The sequence below is a fragment of the Acomys minous genome, assembly GCF_964271855.1.
Source record: "Acomys minous genome assembly, chromosome: 8".
Taxonomy (NCBI): domain Eukaryota; kingdom Metazoa; phylum Chordata; class Mammalia; order Rodentia; family Muridae; genus Acomys; species Acomys minous.
Window position 1 is genome coordinate 65,424,101 of NC_140489.1, and position 19,764 is coordinate 65,443,864.

Consider the following 19,764-nt stretch of genomic DNA (forward strand, 5'->3'; position numbering starts at 1 on the left):
ACAAGTGCAAAAACATAATCATTAACAGTCAAAACTATATGTCTCACCAAGAACCCAATAATTCTACTACAGAAAGCTTAGATAAATACAATATAGCTGAAGCACCAGAACTTCAAAACTGTTATTATGATTATGCCCAATGACCTTAAAGAGGGTATAAATAAATTTCTTAATGAGTCTGTGGAACACAAACAGTGGAATGAAATACTGAAAACATTTCAAAACATAAAAGCAGATTTAGAATCACTAAAGATACTCCAATCTGAGATAACACTAGAAATGCAAGTTTTAGTTAGTCCATTCCTTCCAGGAAAGCAGGTAGGCTAACTGTAGATCTTCACCTCTCCATATGCACCTCCAAATCTGACCCCAAGTCTTATCCCCAGCCATTCAGCAGAACAGCTGCTCTTTTCTCACTCTTCTCTGAAACCATCTAAAATGAATTAAAAATATATTCTCCTCCTCCTGAAACTTATCCTGTCATCACAGTGTCTAACACCTTCAAGCATTCAATGAGAACACATCAGCCAGGGAAGCAGGTAAGCTAACTGAAGACCTTTTTCTGGTCAAAATCCAATCCCCCAGCTTCTTTTCTAGCATTTCATCAAGAGATCTGCCCTAACCTCCCTGTGCCCACAAGCATGTGTATCCCATAGATCTTTCCCTCTCAACATCACTACCCCCATTATATATATAATATATATACTACCCCCATATATATATTTGGTCCCAGTGCTCAACTCCAGCAGACACTCCCTGTTAGCCTACAGGCCATTTCTTCCAGTGAAGCTTATCAACTGACTGCAAGTGGTCACCTCTCCTTCTGTTTTTCAGTATTGAATCATCTAGTCTTATCGATAGTGCTGCAGAAAAACCTGTGACAGTCTCCTACCACCCCATCTCTAATGAATCTAGCACCTAGCAGACACTACAACTAAGAAAACTAGTGGATCTGACCTCAGGTCACTCAGAAAATCCACAGAAAGTTCTGAGGTCCAAGCATACCCTGGACACAGGCTCCAACCAGAGACATCACAATGGGAAGAGGAAAGTGTAAGAACCCAAGCAACAGTCCCCAGGACCATCTGATACCACCAGAAACCAGCAGTTCCACTACCACCACAAGCCATGGAGATATCACAGCCTTGCACAAGAAGATTTCAAATCTGATGTTATGAAAATGATAGAGGTCTTAAAGGAGGAAAATAAATCCCTCAAACTATATCAGGAATATACAAAGAAAGAGATGGAAGAATTGAGTAAATCATTGAGTAAAAGAATTGAGTAAAAAAATCCCTAAAATCAATTAGGAGACGGAAATAAATAAAAGGTTTCAAGACCTAAAAATGGAGATAGAAGCTATGAAGAAAACACAATCTGAGATAATCCTAGAAATAGAAACCTTAGAGAAGAGGACAGGATCTATAGAAACAAACATTATCAACAGAATTCAAGAGATAGAAGAAAGAATGTCAAGGATAGAAGTTATGACTGAAGAAATGGATACAGCAGTCAATGAAAATGTTAAATGTAAAAAGCTACTGACACAGAATATTCAAGAAATCTGGGACACTGTGAAAAGACCAAACCTAAGAATCATAGGGATAGAAGAAAAAAAATGTCTCCCAACTGCAAAACCCAGAAAATATTTTCAACAAAATCTTGGAAGAAAACTTCCTTAACCTAAAGAAAGGAATGCCCACAAAGATACAAGAAGCCTACAGAACTCCAGATAGATTGGACCATAAAAGAAAACCCTACTGCCACATAATAATTAAAACATTAAATGTATAGAATGAAGAAATCATATTAAAAGCTGCAAGAGAAAAAGGCCAAGTCACATATAAAGGCAAACCTATCAGAATTGCACCTGATTTCTCAATGGAGACTTTGAAAGCCAGAAGCATCTTGAGATTCAGACACTAAAATACCATAGATACCAATCCGGACTCCTATACCCAGAAAAACTTTCACTCACCATCGATGGAGAAGGCAAGATATTCCATGACAAAACCAAGTTCAAACCATACCTAACTTAAAATCCAGCTTTACAGAAGATACTAGAGGGGAAACTCTATCTTGGAGGGTAACCTTACACAGGAAAGCAAAGGAAATAAATAACCCACATCCACAAAAACAAAAGAACGGATGCTCTCTCTCACACATACACACATTCTACCACTACCAACATCAAAATAATAGGAACCAATAAACACTGGACATTAATATCTTTCAATATCAATGTTCTCACCTCTCTAATGAAGAGACACAAGATAACAGGATCAATGCAAAATCAGACAAAGGAGACAATCTGGGAGTTTGCAGCCTTCCCCTGGTCTGGGAGACATAAACTGTGAGACCTGCAATATCCAAATAGGGAACACTCAAGAATAGTGTTCTGGTCTCCAAGCCACTATTATCCTCTGATGCTAATCTGCCTGAGGAGACCAGGTAGTTAGTGGAACCTTGTTAAATCCCAGATCCTAGATGGCAGAGCTCAGAGGAATCTAAGTTCCAGGTGGCCAGTGTCTGCTAGGACTGTATACCAAGAAGCTGCTTTTCAAAGGGACTAGCTGCCTCTACAGTATGGGTAAAGGAAGAGGTAAGAACACAATCAACAAAAATGAAGGACAGCATGGCTCTACCAGACATCCCCCTAAACAAACAAACAAACAAAAATAGATACTCTAATGCAACTGAATCTCAGGAAAATTACCTTAAAGCTATGCTTGTTCAGTGATTTGAGAAATATAAAGAGGAAATATATAGATCTTCCCAAGAATTACAGAAAATTATAAACAATTGAATAGAGGTCATTGAGGACAGATAGGCAATCATAATCAAACAGGCAGAGAAATTATTAAAGCTGTTTGAGACATGAAAAAAGAATTATAATCAACTAAGAACACATAATCTAAGAAAACCCTAGAAGTGGAAATCTTAGGGAAGAGATCAGGAATCACAGAGGTAAGTATCATCAATAGAAACAAGAGATGGAGGAGAGAATCTCAGGGGCTGAAGATAGAATTGAAAAAGTTGATACATCCCTCAAAGAAATATTAAAATAGAAAATCTCACGACACAAAATATCCAGGAAAGTAAGGACACCATGAAAAGATGAAACCTCAGCATAATATGAACAGATGAAAAAGAAGATTACAGGTTCCTAGGATCAATAAATATTATCAAGACAATCATAGGTGAAAATTTCCCCAATCTAAAGAGAGAGATACCCTTAAGCATACAAAAGGCTTACAGAACACCAAATAGACTAGGCCAGAAAAGAAATTCCTCCCAGCACATAATAATCAAAATACTAAATGTGCAGAACCAAGAAAGGATATTAAAAGCAGGAAGGGGAAAAGGTCAAGTAACATATAAAGGTAGACCCATCAGTATCAACCTTGACTTCTCAACAGAAAGCCTGAAAGCCAGAAAGTCCTGAATTGATGTTATGCAGACAATAAGAGATCACAGATGCCAACCCAGACTACTATATCAAGCAAAACTTTCAATCATCATAGATGGAGAAAACAAGATAGTCCATGATAAAACCAAATTTAAACAATGTATATGCACCAAACCAGCCACACAGAAAGTACTAGAAGAAAAACTCCTACCAAACAAGGTCAACTACACCCAGAAAAACCACAGGAAATAGATAACTCACAACAGCAAAACCAAAAGAAAAAAGCACAGCCACACACTATCACCACCAATTCCACAATAAAAGGAACTAACAACCATTGGTCATTAATATTTCTTAACATCAATGGCCTCAACTCTTCAATAACAAGACATGGACTAACACAATGGCTACAGGAAAAGGAGCCGACATTCTGCTGCATTCAAGAAACACACCTCAGCAACAAAGATAGACATTACCTGAGAGTAAAGGGCTAGAAAAATGTTTTCCAAGGAAAAGGACTGAAGAAGCAAGCTGAAACAGCCATTCTAATATTTAATAAAATACACATTCAACTAAAATTATCCAAGAAAGATGGGGAAGGACAATTCATTCACATCAAGGGAAAATTCACCAAAAGGACATAACAATCCTGAGCATCCATGCCTCAAATATAAAGACACCTACATTCATAAGATAAACACGTTTAAAGCTTAAGTCACACATCAAATCTAACACATTAATAGTGGGAGACTTCAACACCCCAATCTCACCAATGGACAGATCATGTAGGCAGAATCTAAATAGAGAAATGATGAACCTAACAGAGGTCACAAATCAAATGGACCTAACAGACACCCACAGAACATTTCACCCAAATACAAAAGAATATACCTTCTTCTCAGTACCTCACAGAACCTTTTCCAAAATTGACCACACAATCAGTCACAAAGCAAGCCTCAACAGATACAAGAAAACTGACACAACCCCCATATCTTATCAGACCACCAAGGACTAAAGCTGAATTTCAACAGTAATATAAGTAACAAAAAACTTACACACAACTGGAAAGTGAATAACGATCTACTCAAAGACAACTGGGTCAGGGATGAAATAAAGAAAGAAATTAAAGACTTTCTAGAATTCAATGAAAATTAAGGCACAACATACCCAAACCTATGGGAAACAATGAAAGAAGTAGTAAGAGGACAGTTCAAGCATTAAATGCCTTCATAAAGAAACTACAGACATTGCATTTAATGTAATACCCGAAAGCTCTAGAAAACAAGAAGCAAACACATGCAAGAGGAATAGAGGGCTGAAAATAATCAAACTCAGGGCTGAAATCAGTCAACTAGAAACAAAAAGAACAATTCAAAGAATCAATGAAACCAAGAGTTGGTTCTTTGAGAAAATCAACATGATAGACAAACCCTTAGCCAAACTAACTAAAAGGCAAAGGAAGAGTATCCAAATGAACAAAATTATAAATTAAAAGGGAGACATAATGACTGATACTGAGGAAATTCAAAGAAACATTAAGTCTTACTCCAAAAGACATTATGCCACAAATTTCAAAATCTAAATGATATGAACAGTTTTCTTGATAAATTCCACTTACCAAAGTTGAATCAAAATCAGGCAAACAAATTTATAATCATATATTCCCTAAGAAAATAGAATCAGTCATCAAAAGTCTCCCCATCAAAAAAAGTCAAAGACTGAATGGTTCAATGTAGAATTCTATCAGATCTTCAAAGAAGAAATAATAGCAATACACCTCAAACTATTCCACAAAATAGAAACACTATCAAATTCATTCTATAAAGCCACAGTCATCTTAATAGCTTAGTCACACAAAAATCCAACAAAGAAAGAGAATTTCAGACCAATTTACCTTATGAACATCGATGCAAAACACTCAATAAAATGCTCACAAAGTAAATACAAGAACACATCAAAAATACCATACACTATGACCAACTAGGCTTCATCCCAGGTATGCAGGGCTGGTTCAATATACAGAAATCTATCCATGCAATCCATCATATAAACAAACTGAAAGAAAAAACAAAACACCTGATCATCTCCTTTGATGACAAAAAAAAAAAAAAACATTTGAAAAAATCCAATGCCCTTTCATTTGAAAGGTCTTGGGAAGATTGCAGATACAAGGCACATACCTAAACATAGTAAAGGTGACAAACAACAACCTTGTAGCTTAGAAACTTAAATCAATTCCACTGAAATCATGCATAAAGCAAGGCAGTCTACTGTCTCAGTAGCCTTCAATATAGTACTTGAAGTCCTAGCTAGAGCAATAAGACAACTAAAGGAGATCAAGGGGATACAAATTGGAAAGGAAGAAGCCAAAGTATCACTATTTGTAGATGATATTACAGCTTACATAACTTACCCTAAAAATTCTACAAAGGAACTGCTACAGCTGGTAAACACCTTCAGCAAAGTGGGTGGATACAAAATCAATTCATATAAGTCAGTAGCCTTCCTGTATACAAATGACAAACAGGATGAGAAAGAAATTAGGGAAACTACACCCTTCACAATAGCCATAAAAAAACATAAAGTATCTTGGTGTAACTCTAACCAAACAAGTGAAAGATTTAAATGAAAAAAAAAAGTCTGTGAAGAAGGAAACTGAATAAGATAGAAGATGGAAAGATGTCCAAGGCTAATGGATCAAGAGAATCAACATCATAAAAATGGCCATATTACCCAAAGCTGTCTACAGATTCAATGAAATCCCTGTCAAAATACCTACACAATTTTTACAGACCTTGAAAAATCAATTCTCACCTTCATATGGAAAACCAAAAATCCCAGAATAGATAAAAAAAATCCTGTACAATAAAAAATTTTCCTCCATCCCTGATGTCAAGCTGTACTATAGAGCCACAGTAATTAAAAACAGTGTGATACTGACATAGAAATAAGCTGGCTGATCAAAGGAATTGAATTGAACACCCAGAAATAAACACACATTTACAGACACTTGATTTTTAAAAAGAAGCCAAAGCCATACCATGGCAAATAAATAACATCTTCAACAAATGGTGCTGGTCTAACTGGATGCCTATGTGTAGAAATATACAAATAGATCCATATTTATCACCATGCACAAAACTAAAAATGCAAGTGGATTAAAGACCTCAACATAAAACCAGACACACTAAATCTGTTAGGAGAAAAAGTGGGGAAGAGCCTTGAACTCATTGTCACAGGAGAAAACTTCCTTAACTCAACACCAATGGCTCAGGCTCTAATATCAGTAATTAATAAATGGGAAGTCATGAAACTGAAGAGCTTCTGTAAGGCAAAGAACACTGACAACAGAACAAAGTGATAGCTGACATCTTGAGAAAGATCTTCACCAACCCTACATCTGACACAAGGATAATATCCATAATATATAAAGAACCCAAAAAATTAAAACACTAATATTTGCAAGGAACATGTACATTAACAAAGTTTATGAAGAAATGGCATTCATATATACTAAAATTTCATTTTATAAAACATAATTTATAAAGAGCAGGCATTTTAGAAGGCACCTGGAGACCATACTATGTTTTCCAGGTTATTTGAGGCTGTTGTCCAATGCTGTAGCTTAGGAAATTTCAAATTCAATTGATGTTGCAAACTAGTTTGACCCCAGAGAGGTAACAACGCAGACAATATTCAATTACTTGGGTTTTTTTTTTATCTGACTGGATATAGACAATGGACTCACAATTACAAAAGATGAAAATGATTTGACCTGATGCTGGACTTTAAGGAAAAATAGGTCATGTAGTAAAGAATGTGGGCTGCCTTTCTGGGCTGAGAATCCCTCTGCTTGAGAGTAAGTATGGAAACGGTGTCTCAATTGTAAATATCTCTGACCATGTCCCCTGGATGGGGAGGCCTGGTGGCACTCAGAGGAAGGATAGCAAGTTACCAAGAAGAGACTCGATACTCAAAGAGCATATATAGGGGAAGGAGGCCCCCCTCAGTCACAGACATAAGGGAGGGGAGTAGGGGGGAAGCGGGAGGGAGGGAGGAATAGGAGAATACAAGGGATGGGCTAACAATTGAGATGTAATATGAATAAATTAATAATAATAAAAAGAAAAAATGTAAATATCAAGACGATAACCTGTCCATGACACAAATGACCATCAAAGTGATTTCCCCAGGCAAGAATATGTACTGGATGATACTATGATTTCAGGCCTGTAATATTCTAAAGAAAGAACCTGTTTTTGTTGAGGTAGATTTCTGATCCACAGATCTGTGAACTAATGACAGAGTTCTTTTATTTGTTTCTAAGTTTTTTACATACCAATAAAATTATCAACTAATGAAAGGATCAGTCCCTTATATTTTACTGTTTTAAGGCATGGTATAAAATAATCTCAAGGTGTTTGAGTACTTATGAAATATGAGCATTAAATTAAAATGTTCTATAGAAGAAACAAATAATTTTAGATGTATTTCATTGTCAATCTATTTTAAAGAAATGATCTTGAACTAAATAAATATCAATCAATCTATGTATCTATTTATCTATCTTAGTTGTATATTTTTATGTTTCATATGTACTTCAGCTTTAGATTATTATATATTATATCCACATCTGTTGATTTATGTATTAGGAGTATATTTCAGTCAAATTCAAATTTCTTCATTTGAGAATGATTATAATGATCAGAACAGGAATATTGTTTCTGTTACTGCTAAAATTAATTCTAAGAATTTCACTGCTTTCATAGACATAGGAACATTGATCTCATCACCTACTGAGAGTGACTTTGCTCTGGTACACAAGAGTGATAACACAGTCGGGGTATGTCTTGCTGACACTGATAGTCATTGCTCACGGTGCCTGATATGAGTCATAAAGCTGTGCCTCATGGAGATCATTTCAGAAAGTTCATGCACAATCTCTACTTAAATCTAGAGTGATTTATTTGAATTAATGCAGTTTGGGACTGTTGGGCTGACTTTAAGGAACTTAACTTTTAAAAAAGCAATGTTAGTGATTAAGTTTAAAATAAAACATTATTTGAATGCTACAAATTTACAGAGTAAGAAAGTTTATTTCTGGCATTCATGAAGGATCTAAGTGAGCATTCCAGATCTGGGAGCCAAAATACTAGGAAGTCTGTTGGGAAACATTCTTTCCTACAATTGGCTGAATAAACAAGTTTGGAACAATGGCAATATCAATATAAATGGTAAAGTGAAAGGTGGGGGTAGGGTAGGGGCTTTAGGAGTCCCACCTCTCGATTAAGAACTATAGGTAACAAATGACTTTTAGGAAAAGGAGAATTAGAATCTTCCAGCGATGAGTCCCTTTGTTAGTTGGCCAGTAAAGAAGTGGTTATCCTTGAAATCATGTACACACAAACAGCAGAATAAAGTCAGTAAGTCATGCTTATGCATATTTGTGCATATACGTATATACATAAATGGTACGAATAATCAAATATAAAGAGGTTACTAACTTGAAAGTTGGGGAGCCATGGAAGAGATTGGAGGGAAGATAGCTGGGACACAATGGAGGGAAGAAAACAAGGGTGAGAAAATGATACAATTACATTTCAATCAAAACACATTAAAATGAAATAATTTATCAAAATAAAGACAAGAGTCACAAAAAGATAAGAAAAGTACATCAGCAGTCAGAAAGATAATATGTGCCTGGACCTCAGAGTACATTGTATGTGCAAAAGAGAACAAGGAATATAGTGAAAGAGTACATAAAAGAAATAAGGAAGAATGTCACTGGAAAGCAGATATACTGAGGTGCAATGGGGGGCATGAATGTAAATATGTACATGGCAGTTGCAGGCTTTGTATTTTATCAGATTTTGAGTAAGGAAATGAAACTTAAACCCCAATTTTAGAAAAAGTACCTTAAAACTAGACTTGATGGCACAGGCCTGCAATCACAGCTACTTTACAGGTAAGTCAGGAAGATTTAGAGTAGCAAGGCAGCCCATGCAAGTTGCTGAATATATATATATATATATTGTGCAAAGACAAGGTTGCACATTAGTAGTTCTGATAACTTGCTAATCACAGCTTATTCTTTAGCCTTAGTTAACCTGAACTAAAAAAAAAAAAATCTTAATTCAAAGTAACTGATAGCCCCGATAGTGTCTCTAAGCTTCCCTTTGAAACTTCACTAGAGAGGATTCTATCTTCTGCATTGTCCCCAACACTCTTATCTCCCAAGATCACACCGAACAGCTTACCAATGAACATTCAATGGCTTTTCTTGTACTAAGTTCTAAAATTCTTCCACAGTCTTTCCCCAAACAACATGGTCAGGTCTGTCACAGGACAGGTCTGACTCCTGCTGTCAATTTGTCTTAGGGTTTCTATTACTGAAATGAAACACCATGACAAAAAGAGAAAAATGGAGAGAGAAAGGTTATTTAGGTTATATTTTCATATCACTGTTCATCATCAATGGTAGTCAGGACAGGAACTCAAATGGGGCTGGACCATAGAGGCCGAAGCTGATGTAGAGGGGATTCAGAGGTCCTGCTTACTGGCTTACTTATCATGCCTTGCTCACACTGCTTCTTTATAGAACTTTGTACCAACAATGCAGGGATCACTCCATCATCACTGCACTAGGCCCTCCTCCATCAATTTCTAAATAAGAAAATAATCTGAAGGCTTACCTACAGCCTGATCTATGGAGACATTTTAAAATTGAGATTCTCTTCCCTCAGATAACTTTAGCTTGTGTCAACTTCACATAAAACTATCCAGCACACCATGGCCGAGTATTTAACATAAGAGAAATGAACAATATTTTCATTTAGCCTATAAATTACCTGAATAGATATATTGAATTTTGATTCACAGCCACATATCTTGCCCCCATCATTTAAAAAATGATTCACTTCATTCACACACTGATAACCAAAACCAAAATCAGAGACCATCCCCAAGAGAATACTGTAAGAAATACTTTCAAGTATGTGAAAAACCAAGTATTTGGAGTATAGAAAACATAAATCTGAATCATTAAGGCCATGTATCAAGCAATGCTTCTCATGTGAAATATGAACCACTAGCCTGTAAGGGATGAGATTTGGGGAGCTCTTTACAGAGCAGAAAGTATTTACACTGAGTATTTCCATTTTACACCCCAGAGTATAGAAGCCTTTGTGACTCTCTCCAGGAAGTCATGTCCTAAATCCTAGGTTCTACTTTCTATAATCCTTAGCCAGGGACATCCTGCTAAGGGTATTTCAGAGATAAAGACACTAAGTGTATTTTTTTTATAGATCCAGCTGAGATCAGATCCGACCACATGCTTTTTCCTTTTCTATGAACAGCTTCCCATCTGTACGCAGCCAGGGTAGATTGTTAGCACACTGTTCTTGACTCCTTCATGTGGCAAGTGGAATTTTATAGAGAAAAATATGTAATGCTACATTTATATGGATTTGATTCCCATTTTATGTGTTTTTGTCAGTGCAATGTTAAAAATTATTTGCCTTCAACTTAAGTGCTTTTTGGCATAAGTTAATGAAAGTATATGCTTTTCTATACTGTCTCCTTTACAAAAATCTAAGTTATTTCTTATGATATTGATTAAACTATGTAACTGTAACTTTAAAAACTAACTTTAAATATGTTGTAATTAAAATATAATTATTTTCTTTTCTTTCTGTCAAATTCATGGCATTTTCTCTCTAATTGTTGATATGTAAATTTGTAAGTACAACCTATTCATCCACAAAATATTACTTTTATGTATATAATTTTGGGGCTGAAAATGTGGTATTGAATAATATATTAGGGAACTCTTCTCCGAGGAAGAGTATTTCTCCAATTATCTTTGGCTCATTCATCATTCAATGAGGAGTTGTCCAATCTTCATGAGTTTGTATACTTACTAGAGATTTGTTTGCCATTGATTTTAAGTTTTCTTATATTGCCATCAGATAGAATACACAGAGGTATTTAAATCCTTCTGAATTTAAGATTTATTTGGGGTCCTAGGTTGTGGTCTGTTTTAGAGAGTCTTGAATGGACTGATGAGCAGAATGTATATTCTTTGGTATTTGGCTGGAATATTCTGTAGATACATGTAAGTCTATTTGATATAAAATGACATATAATTCTTTTGTTTTTCTGTTGATTTACTTGTCCAGATGACCAGTTTTCTGGTGAAAGCAGAGTATTTAAATCACTTAGTATTATTGGAGATATGCTAATCTTTTATTTTAGTTCCACTAATAAACTTTTTATGAAACTGGGATGAGAGTTTGGTGCATATGTTTATCATTCTAATGTCTATTTGGTTAACTGCTCACTTGATTAGAATTAAATGTCTTCCAACACAGCCATAAAAGTTTTGGCCTATAATTTGTCCTGTAATGTGGGCTGTGGTAAAGGTGGCACAGAAATTGTGGGAGCGGTTAACTAATGACTGGTCCTATTTGAGCTCCATGCCATGAGAGGGACTCTATGCATGTCACTGCCTGGAGGATCAGAAACCAGAATTTACCTGCCCACAGACCTGGGATATAACCAAACACAATTGGCAAAAAAAAAAAAAAAAAAAAGTTAATGAAATGATAATTAATGGTATTCTTCTATACTCATAGCTTGGTGCCTCATTCCATTGTCATCAGAAAGGCTTCATCTAGCAACTGAGAGAAACAGATCCAGCGTCCACAGACAAACATTAGGTGGAGCTTGAGGAATCCTGCTGAAGAGAGGGAGGATTGTAGGAATCAGAGGGGACAAGGACACCACAAGAAAACCCACAGACTCACCAAACCTGGACTCATAGGGACTCATTTACACTGTACCAACAATCCTGGGAGACTTCATGGGTCTAACTCCGGCCATTTGCATATATGTTACAGTTGTGTAGGTTGGTGTTTTTGTGGAACTCCTAAAGAGGGAGATGGAACTGTTTCTGAAACTTTTGCCTGCTTTGGAGACCCTTGTCATCCTACTGAGTTGACTCATCCAACCTTAATATGAGGAGAGGTGCCTAATCTTATTGCAACTTGATATCCCTTGGGAGGCCTACCATTTTCTGAGAGGAGTAGGAGTTAATGGGGAGGGAGGGAGGAGATAGGAGGTGGAGGGAGGAGAAGCTGGTTGGGGTGTACTACATGAGAGAATAAAATAATAAAAATAATTAAGTGTCCTTCTTTATCCCTTCTGATAAATTTTAGATTGAGGTTTATTTTGTTAAGTACTAGAACAGTGAGTCCTGCTTGCTTCCTAATCCCATTTGGTTGGGATACTTTTGTCTATCTTTTTCTTTAAGGAAATATCTAGCTTGTGTTTCTTGTAAACAAAAGATTGGTAGATTGTACTTCTTGATCCATTCAGCCAGCCTGTGTCTTTTAATTGAAAACATTGAGACCATTGATATTTAGTTATTATTTAATGTGTGCTAATTGTAGTAGTTCTGTGTGAAGTGGTTGTTTTTGTTTGTTTGTATTGTTTTGTTTTTTTTTGTTTGCTTGGCTTTGTGTTTTGAAGGAGGTTTTGTATGCATTCTTAGCCATCCTTTGTGTTTTAGTAATTATAGGTTCAGTTGTTTACTTCTACGTTTTCTTGGCCATACAAATTGTCTTCCTCAGTTTGAAATATTGTTTCTGGTATCCTCTGCAGGTCTCCCCTCAGGGACATGAATTTTTAGCATGTCTATGTCATGGAAAGTTCCTATTTCTTCAACTGTGGCAGTCCATTTGCTTTGTGGATTAGCATAGGTTTGCTATCATGGTCCTTTAGGTTCCACAGTACATTGCTCCTGCTTCTTCTTGTGTACAAATATACATTGAAAAACTAGCTGTTACTACTAATAGAGACTTGTTAGCATGCGACCATAAAGTGGGGGAGGAGATCCCCCTGGAACATGGACCTAAGGTAGGGTAATAGGGTGGGGGTGGGAAGGTAGGAGGAACAGAAGGATACGAGTGATGGGAAAACAATTGAGTTTTAATCTGAATAAATTAATTAAAAATAGATAGTAGATAATAATATATAAAATACACTCCTTCAAAAAAAAAAAAGAAAAACTAGCTGTTATTCTGTTGGTTTCCTTTATATGTGACCTGTTTATTTTCTATTACAGCATTCAATACTCTTCTTTTGTTCTGTTTCATGTTTTAAGTATGATATACAGTGGGAAGGTTTGGCCTAGTCTTGCCTATTTGCATCTGTGGGCTTCTTCTCTTGGTGTGGGTATGTCTTTTCTTAGTTTGTGGAAACTTTCTCTTTTGAACTTTTCAAATGTCTGGGCTATGCCATTGACTTGGCATTCTTCTTCCTCATGCATTCCTATATATAGAAAATTTGACATTTTCATCGCATCCTAAATTTATGTATGTTCCTTTCATGTGGTCATTTTTTACCTTTCATATTTTTTGCTTCTTTTGTCTAGATCCTATACTTTTTCTTCAAATCCTGAAAATCTAGTTTCTGCTTTATTTGCTCATTTTGAAGCTTTCCTTTGGGTTTTCTAATTGGGTTAATGGGATTTTCATTTCCATTTCCTTTTCACCTTGATTACTCTTTAATGTTTCTATGTCTTTATTGAATTCATTTTTCTTCTTCAAATCCTTGATTTTCTTAAATATTTACACCCAAACTTATGGTTTTTGTTTGTGTGTTTTTGTTTTTCTTTTGAACATCACTCAGGAGTTTATTGTTTTCAAATTCATTCTTCTAAGTTCATTGATCTGTTTCTTTTGGCCTCCTTTAAATTTCTGGATGAAGTATATATACTTGTTCTTCTAACTTTTGTGTCCTGGAATTCACTGAGGTAATTGACAAACATTTTTCTAGGACTAGTGGAGTTTTCCAAAGGGGGGGGGGTATGGATAGCACTTTTATAAAGGAAATGTCAAAAGTGTCCCAGATTATTCTATTTTTAATATTAGCAGTCATTATTTATGAAATATGTTAAAGATAATAGATTTAATAAGTCTTTATGTTGCCTTTTGACAGCTTCACTAAAGTGATAGGAAGCACTCTCACATTATGTTTTCATTCATTTAATTCCCATTTTCAAGGACAGACATGTGGTCTCTAAGAAAGAAATATACCAGCCAGCAGTAAGCACAGTCCTTTCCCCCTCTCCACAGGACTGTGAAGGCTCACTCTGCTGAGTCACCAGTATGAGAAGTGAGGCTCTGGGACAGGTATTTTTGCATGGATGAAGAGGTCTGAATTCCACCTAAGCTCAACACATCACAACAAACAATATTCTGCCTTGATAATTCATATTGTTTAACTTTTGTAATAAAATCAGTCCATCCATTCTTCAACTGAGAGACATTTAGGCTGTTTCTAGGTTCTAGCTATTATGAATAATGCTGCTATTAACATGGTTGAGCATATGTCCTTGTTGTGTGAAGGAGCATATTCCAGGTATATTCCAAGGAGTGGGATAGCTGGTTCTTGAGGAAGCCCTATTCCCAGATTTCTGTGGTACATTTACACTATGGAATACAGCAGCTATTAAAAACAAGGAATTTCTGAAATTTTTGGACAAATGGATGGAGCTAGAAATGGTTATACTGAGTGAGATAACCCAGAAGCAGAGAGACTCACATGGTATATAGTCACTTATAATAGGGCACTAGGTCAAAATGCATGTCCCATGAAAGTCTTTACTTACCAGGAGATTGGGATATATGTGAGCACATACCACTGGGACTCTAGGTAACACAAATATAGGAGATGGGGAAATAGAAGGACCTAGAGGTCCTAGAAACCTACAAGAAGAACATCATGATGGGTGGATCAGGGCCCAGGCTCAAGCTATTGCACTATTCAAGAACAATACAAGTAGTAACATCGAACCCCTACTCTGATCCAGCCAATGACAGGACATTCTCCACAGTTATGTGGAGAGCACAGACTGGCTTAGATATGAACTCTGGTGCTCCATATTTGACCATCTCCCTTTGGTTGGGAGGCCTGATGACACTCAAAAAAAGAATAAGGAGGCTACCAAGATGAGATTTGATAGCCTATGACCATATAGTGGGGGAGGAGGTCCCCCTCGGTCATAGACCTAGGTGAGGGGAATAGAGTGAAAGCAGGAGGGAGGAATGGGAGGATATAAGGAATGGGATAACAATTGAGTTGTTATCTGAATAAATTAATTAAAAAATCAGGCCATGAGGACTTGTTTTATTAGTTCTGTGTCTAATATGGACATAACAGCGTGGGGTAGACCATGGTGTTTGTAGCATGGGCTGGGCTTGAATTGTAGGTATGGCTCAGAGGGTATGAAATCAAATAGGTACTAGGGGCCAGGGAAACATGCAGGTTCTGAATCCTGGTCCCAGTCTAGAGTTTGAGGGGTAGATCTGGATGTTGGGGTGATTATATATAGGTGATAGGCAGTTGGATTCACTTGTTTGACACTGGTAGAAAATATGTTGAGTAAAGCGGTTGGATGTAGTATTGTAGAAAATTGATTATCAATATTTACTATTAATTCATATAATTAAATACAGCAGTTATTATTTGATCCACTATAATATCCATAAAAACCACAGACACCTGTTAGGTTTGTAATAAGGCTTAAACCTAGGGCTGGGCAGAACCTAATTCCTTAGGCTACCTTATTACTTCCCAGCCCCACATCCCATGCCACTTGCTTTAATTATTCCTGTCTGGGCTATTTCCCTTCTATCATTTTTCCCATAAATACTTGTACATTCTTTTTATCTGGGCTGCTTCTTTCCATCACTGATCCTCAGAGCTATTTCCTCCCAGCCACGTGGTTCTTCTTCATGTTAATTTGTCATGACTCTGCTTTTCCCTCTTCTCTCCTGTCTCATCTCTCTTCCTTCCCCTCTATTCCCTCCTGTGATCCTCTGTCCTCTAGGACCATGATGTCTTAGCTTCACCTACCTCACTTCTGCCCAACCCAGGTATGTAGGTAACTTTATTTACCCAATCAGAGATACATTGGGAGGCAAAGTTACAAAGCATCACTTTGGCATTCATGGAGACTTGCTCATTAAGTAGTAAGAATCTGGGGGGACGAGGGAACAAATAGTTAATTATGAAGCACAGACCCTGCTGTAGCAATGTAGCACATACAGGGCTTCTCCCTAGAAATGGGCAGGACTGGATTCTGATCAAAGCATAGAGGCTGGAGTTACTGCAAGCATGGGCAGCTAGACTAGGCTGAGGTACTGGATGTGGGACATGGGATAATTATTGCAGTGTTATGGAGGTTGTTTGGAGAGAAGAACCAGTCTGACTAACCTAGAGAGACTGTAGCAAAGGATGTCGCCTTAAATTTTAAGGTGTAGAAGTATATCTCTTGTAACATTATAACTTGTAATTTTCTATATGAACTAGGAATAGAAAGATACTTTGTAAGATGTGCTTTCACTTATATGGTGCAGATAGAAACTAAGATGAGAGTCATTTAGGACAGGAAGCAGGTAGGTGATAGTCAATCTCCATCTTCTCCAAATCCAATTCCCTACCTTCATTCCCAGGTTTGTAGCAGGCCACATCCTGCAAACTCTGCATTCTTTCTGCTCCTATCTCCAGCAAATCAAGCAGATCTTCTCCTACAGCCTTTTCACTACCCTGTCCTTTTGTCTCAGAAGCCAACTCCCTAGTAACAAGCAATCCACTATAGCTACAGAAGCAAGTAGGTGATCTTCATTTTCTCTCCTCTCCCCAAATGTAATCTCCCAGTGCCATAGCATACCACCTTCTGTCGCCTCCTCTCCCTCTCTTCCCCAATTCCGAGGGATCTAGGCATATCCTCCTGGCACACTCTTTCTTCTTTGCCATGGACATCTTTATTTAATCCTCTAAGTGTCAGCTCCCGATAAATAGGAAGACATTTTACTTGGAAGCCCTAGTGGCCATACCTGGCATAATTTCATAAACATTTAATACCAAGCAATCTATAATTATCACCTTCTCCTAAAAACCAGAGAGTATAACAGAAGCCACAAGATATCAACACATAGAATTACAACATTCCCACAGCCTGATGTCTAGACACCAGCATAAAAACACACTCAATAACAGACAGATAATAACAGAGGCCAGCAACCATATTACAGTAGGCCCTGAGACATACAATGTAGATGAAGCACAAGGTAGGACTTCAAGTAGGCTTTTCGATTATGTTAAAGGTCCTGAAAGAGGGTATAAATAAATCCATTAATGAAATATATAAAAACACAAACAATGAAATGAAGAAGCAGTTCAAGTTACAATAGTTGAAATAAAATAAAGTAAAGGAACACCCAAACCAGTGGAAAACTGGAAATGAAAACTATAGGACCTGGAATACTGGAATATGACCTTCAGAGGAAAGTCTTACCAATAGAATTCAAGAGATGAAAAGAAGAAGAAGAAGAAGAAGAAGAAGAAGAAGAAGAAGAAGAAGAAGAAGAAGAAGAATCTCAGACATTGAAGACTACATTTTAAAAAATGGATGCACAGTCAGAGAAAATGTTACATCTTTAAAAACCTACAAACTACAGGCATTAAATATCAAGGAAATCTAAGATATGATGAAATGACCAAATGTACAAATAATAAGAATAGAAATAGAAGAAGAAACAAGATCAAAGGCACAGAGAATATTTTCAACAAAATCATTAAGAATACTTTCCTAGCCAAAGAAAGAGATGCCTATGAAGGCATGTGAAGCATACGAACACAAAATATGCCAGAACAGAAGAAGAAATTCCTTTCAATACATAATAATTAAAACATTAACCATGTAGAACAAAGAAAGAATATTAAAAGTTTCAAGGGAAAAGCATATTAACATATAAAAACCAGACCTTCTAGAATAAAATCAGACTTTTATTTCTTTTTAAAAAAATTTATCCTGATTCTTTAATTTTACTTTTTCTTTTCTTTTTTATTAATCTTTTTTGTTTTTTATATATACATGTATATTATTACACATATATACAATAAACTACCTATAGCATGAAGAACCATGATACAATCAGGAATTATATAAATGTTACATTCTTAGTGTTTTGGCTATTTGTATTTGACATCTACTGTATCTTGGTGCATCTCAAAATGCTGAATGTAAATAAATCTTCGTCACATCTCATCATTATCGACTTAAAACATGTATTTAGACCTTAGATCTTAACCCCTAAACAACTAAGCTAAATTGTAGGACTAAATTATCTGGGCATCAACCCCATTAGAGACTTGAGAAGGAATAAACTTGATTACCTGCTTTTACTGTGGAAGGTTAGTAGCTTTCCAAATGATATGACAGAGACAGTTTGCTATCTGACCAGTCACCCAAAACTCTCTGTAATGTTTGACCATCATCTTCAGCCTTCTGGCCCAATATATCTGACAGACATATTTGTGAGGCAGGAACTATTGAGGACTTGCTTACCCCATCATGGCAAATTTGGCCATCAACTCTGCTTGCATCCAAGCTTGTCCTTTTTTAGGCAGAATTCTGTCTGTGGTAGAAATGAGAACATTTTACCTAGTGGCTTGTTTGCCACCTTTGAAGCTATCTCCACAAGGAGGTTCTTTGATGCTCATCATCCTTTTTTAGTTTTTTTTTTTCAACACAATACTTTTATTTATTCTTTGGGAATTTTGCATCATACACCCTGATCACACTTCATTTCTCTCTCCTTCCATGTATGCCTCCCTGCACTTTTCACTTCTGCTCCCTGCCTGCTCCCAAACAAGTCCAATTTATGTTTTTCATATATTCACTAGAGAATGTCCAAACTCCCAGTGGCCTGACTGTAAACAAAACTGAGTCCTTCTCCATCTGCATCCCTGCCAGAAACCACCAACTGTGGAGAGCTACACCTCAGCAACCTTATCACCATTATTAAGAATCCTCTTTGTTTCCTGTTAGGCTGTTACTTTGGGAGGAGGTTTTGGGGTCTGTATAGGTGTTGTTACAGAAGCTTTCCATGTTCTTTTTCTCAATTGCACATTTGCAGTCATTGGTATCATTGGTGTAGTAGTTTCCTTGCTCTTTACAGTAAACAGGAACTCTGATTACTCTCATAATTTCTGGTGGTAGCAGAGACCACAAAAATGGTCACCAGCTGCAGTTGGACCCAGGACCCAAATAAGGCTGCTAGCAGCATGAGGACGACTGACATTAACATGGCACATCTAAAATGTCTAGAAAAAAATTACACAAATGAGTAAATGGCAAGAAATAATCAAACTCATGGCTAAAATAAACAAAATAGATATAAGCACAACAGAAATACAATGAATCAGTTAAACAAATGACTGGTTCTTGAGAAAATCAGTAAAATTGACAAACATTTTTACATTTAGCCAATGTAAAAAGGTGGAGA

At 36.5% G+C, this 19,764-nt stretch overlaps 1 long non-coding RNA gene across 1 annotated transcript in view; it reads left to right on the forward strand.

Moving 5' to 3' along the window:
• Positions 1 to 12,307, forward strand: part of LOC311603338 — a 73,263-nt gene extending 60,956 nt beyond the window's left edge. Inside the window, exon 4 of the long non-coding RNA XR_014781059.1 lies at positions 12,043 to 12,307. This is a non-coding gene — a long non-coding RNA (uncharacterized lncRNA). The remainder of the gene's footprint in view (positions 1 to 12,042) is intronic.
• Positions 12,308 to 19,764: the final 7,457 nt, after the last annotated feature.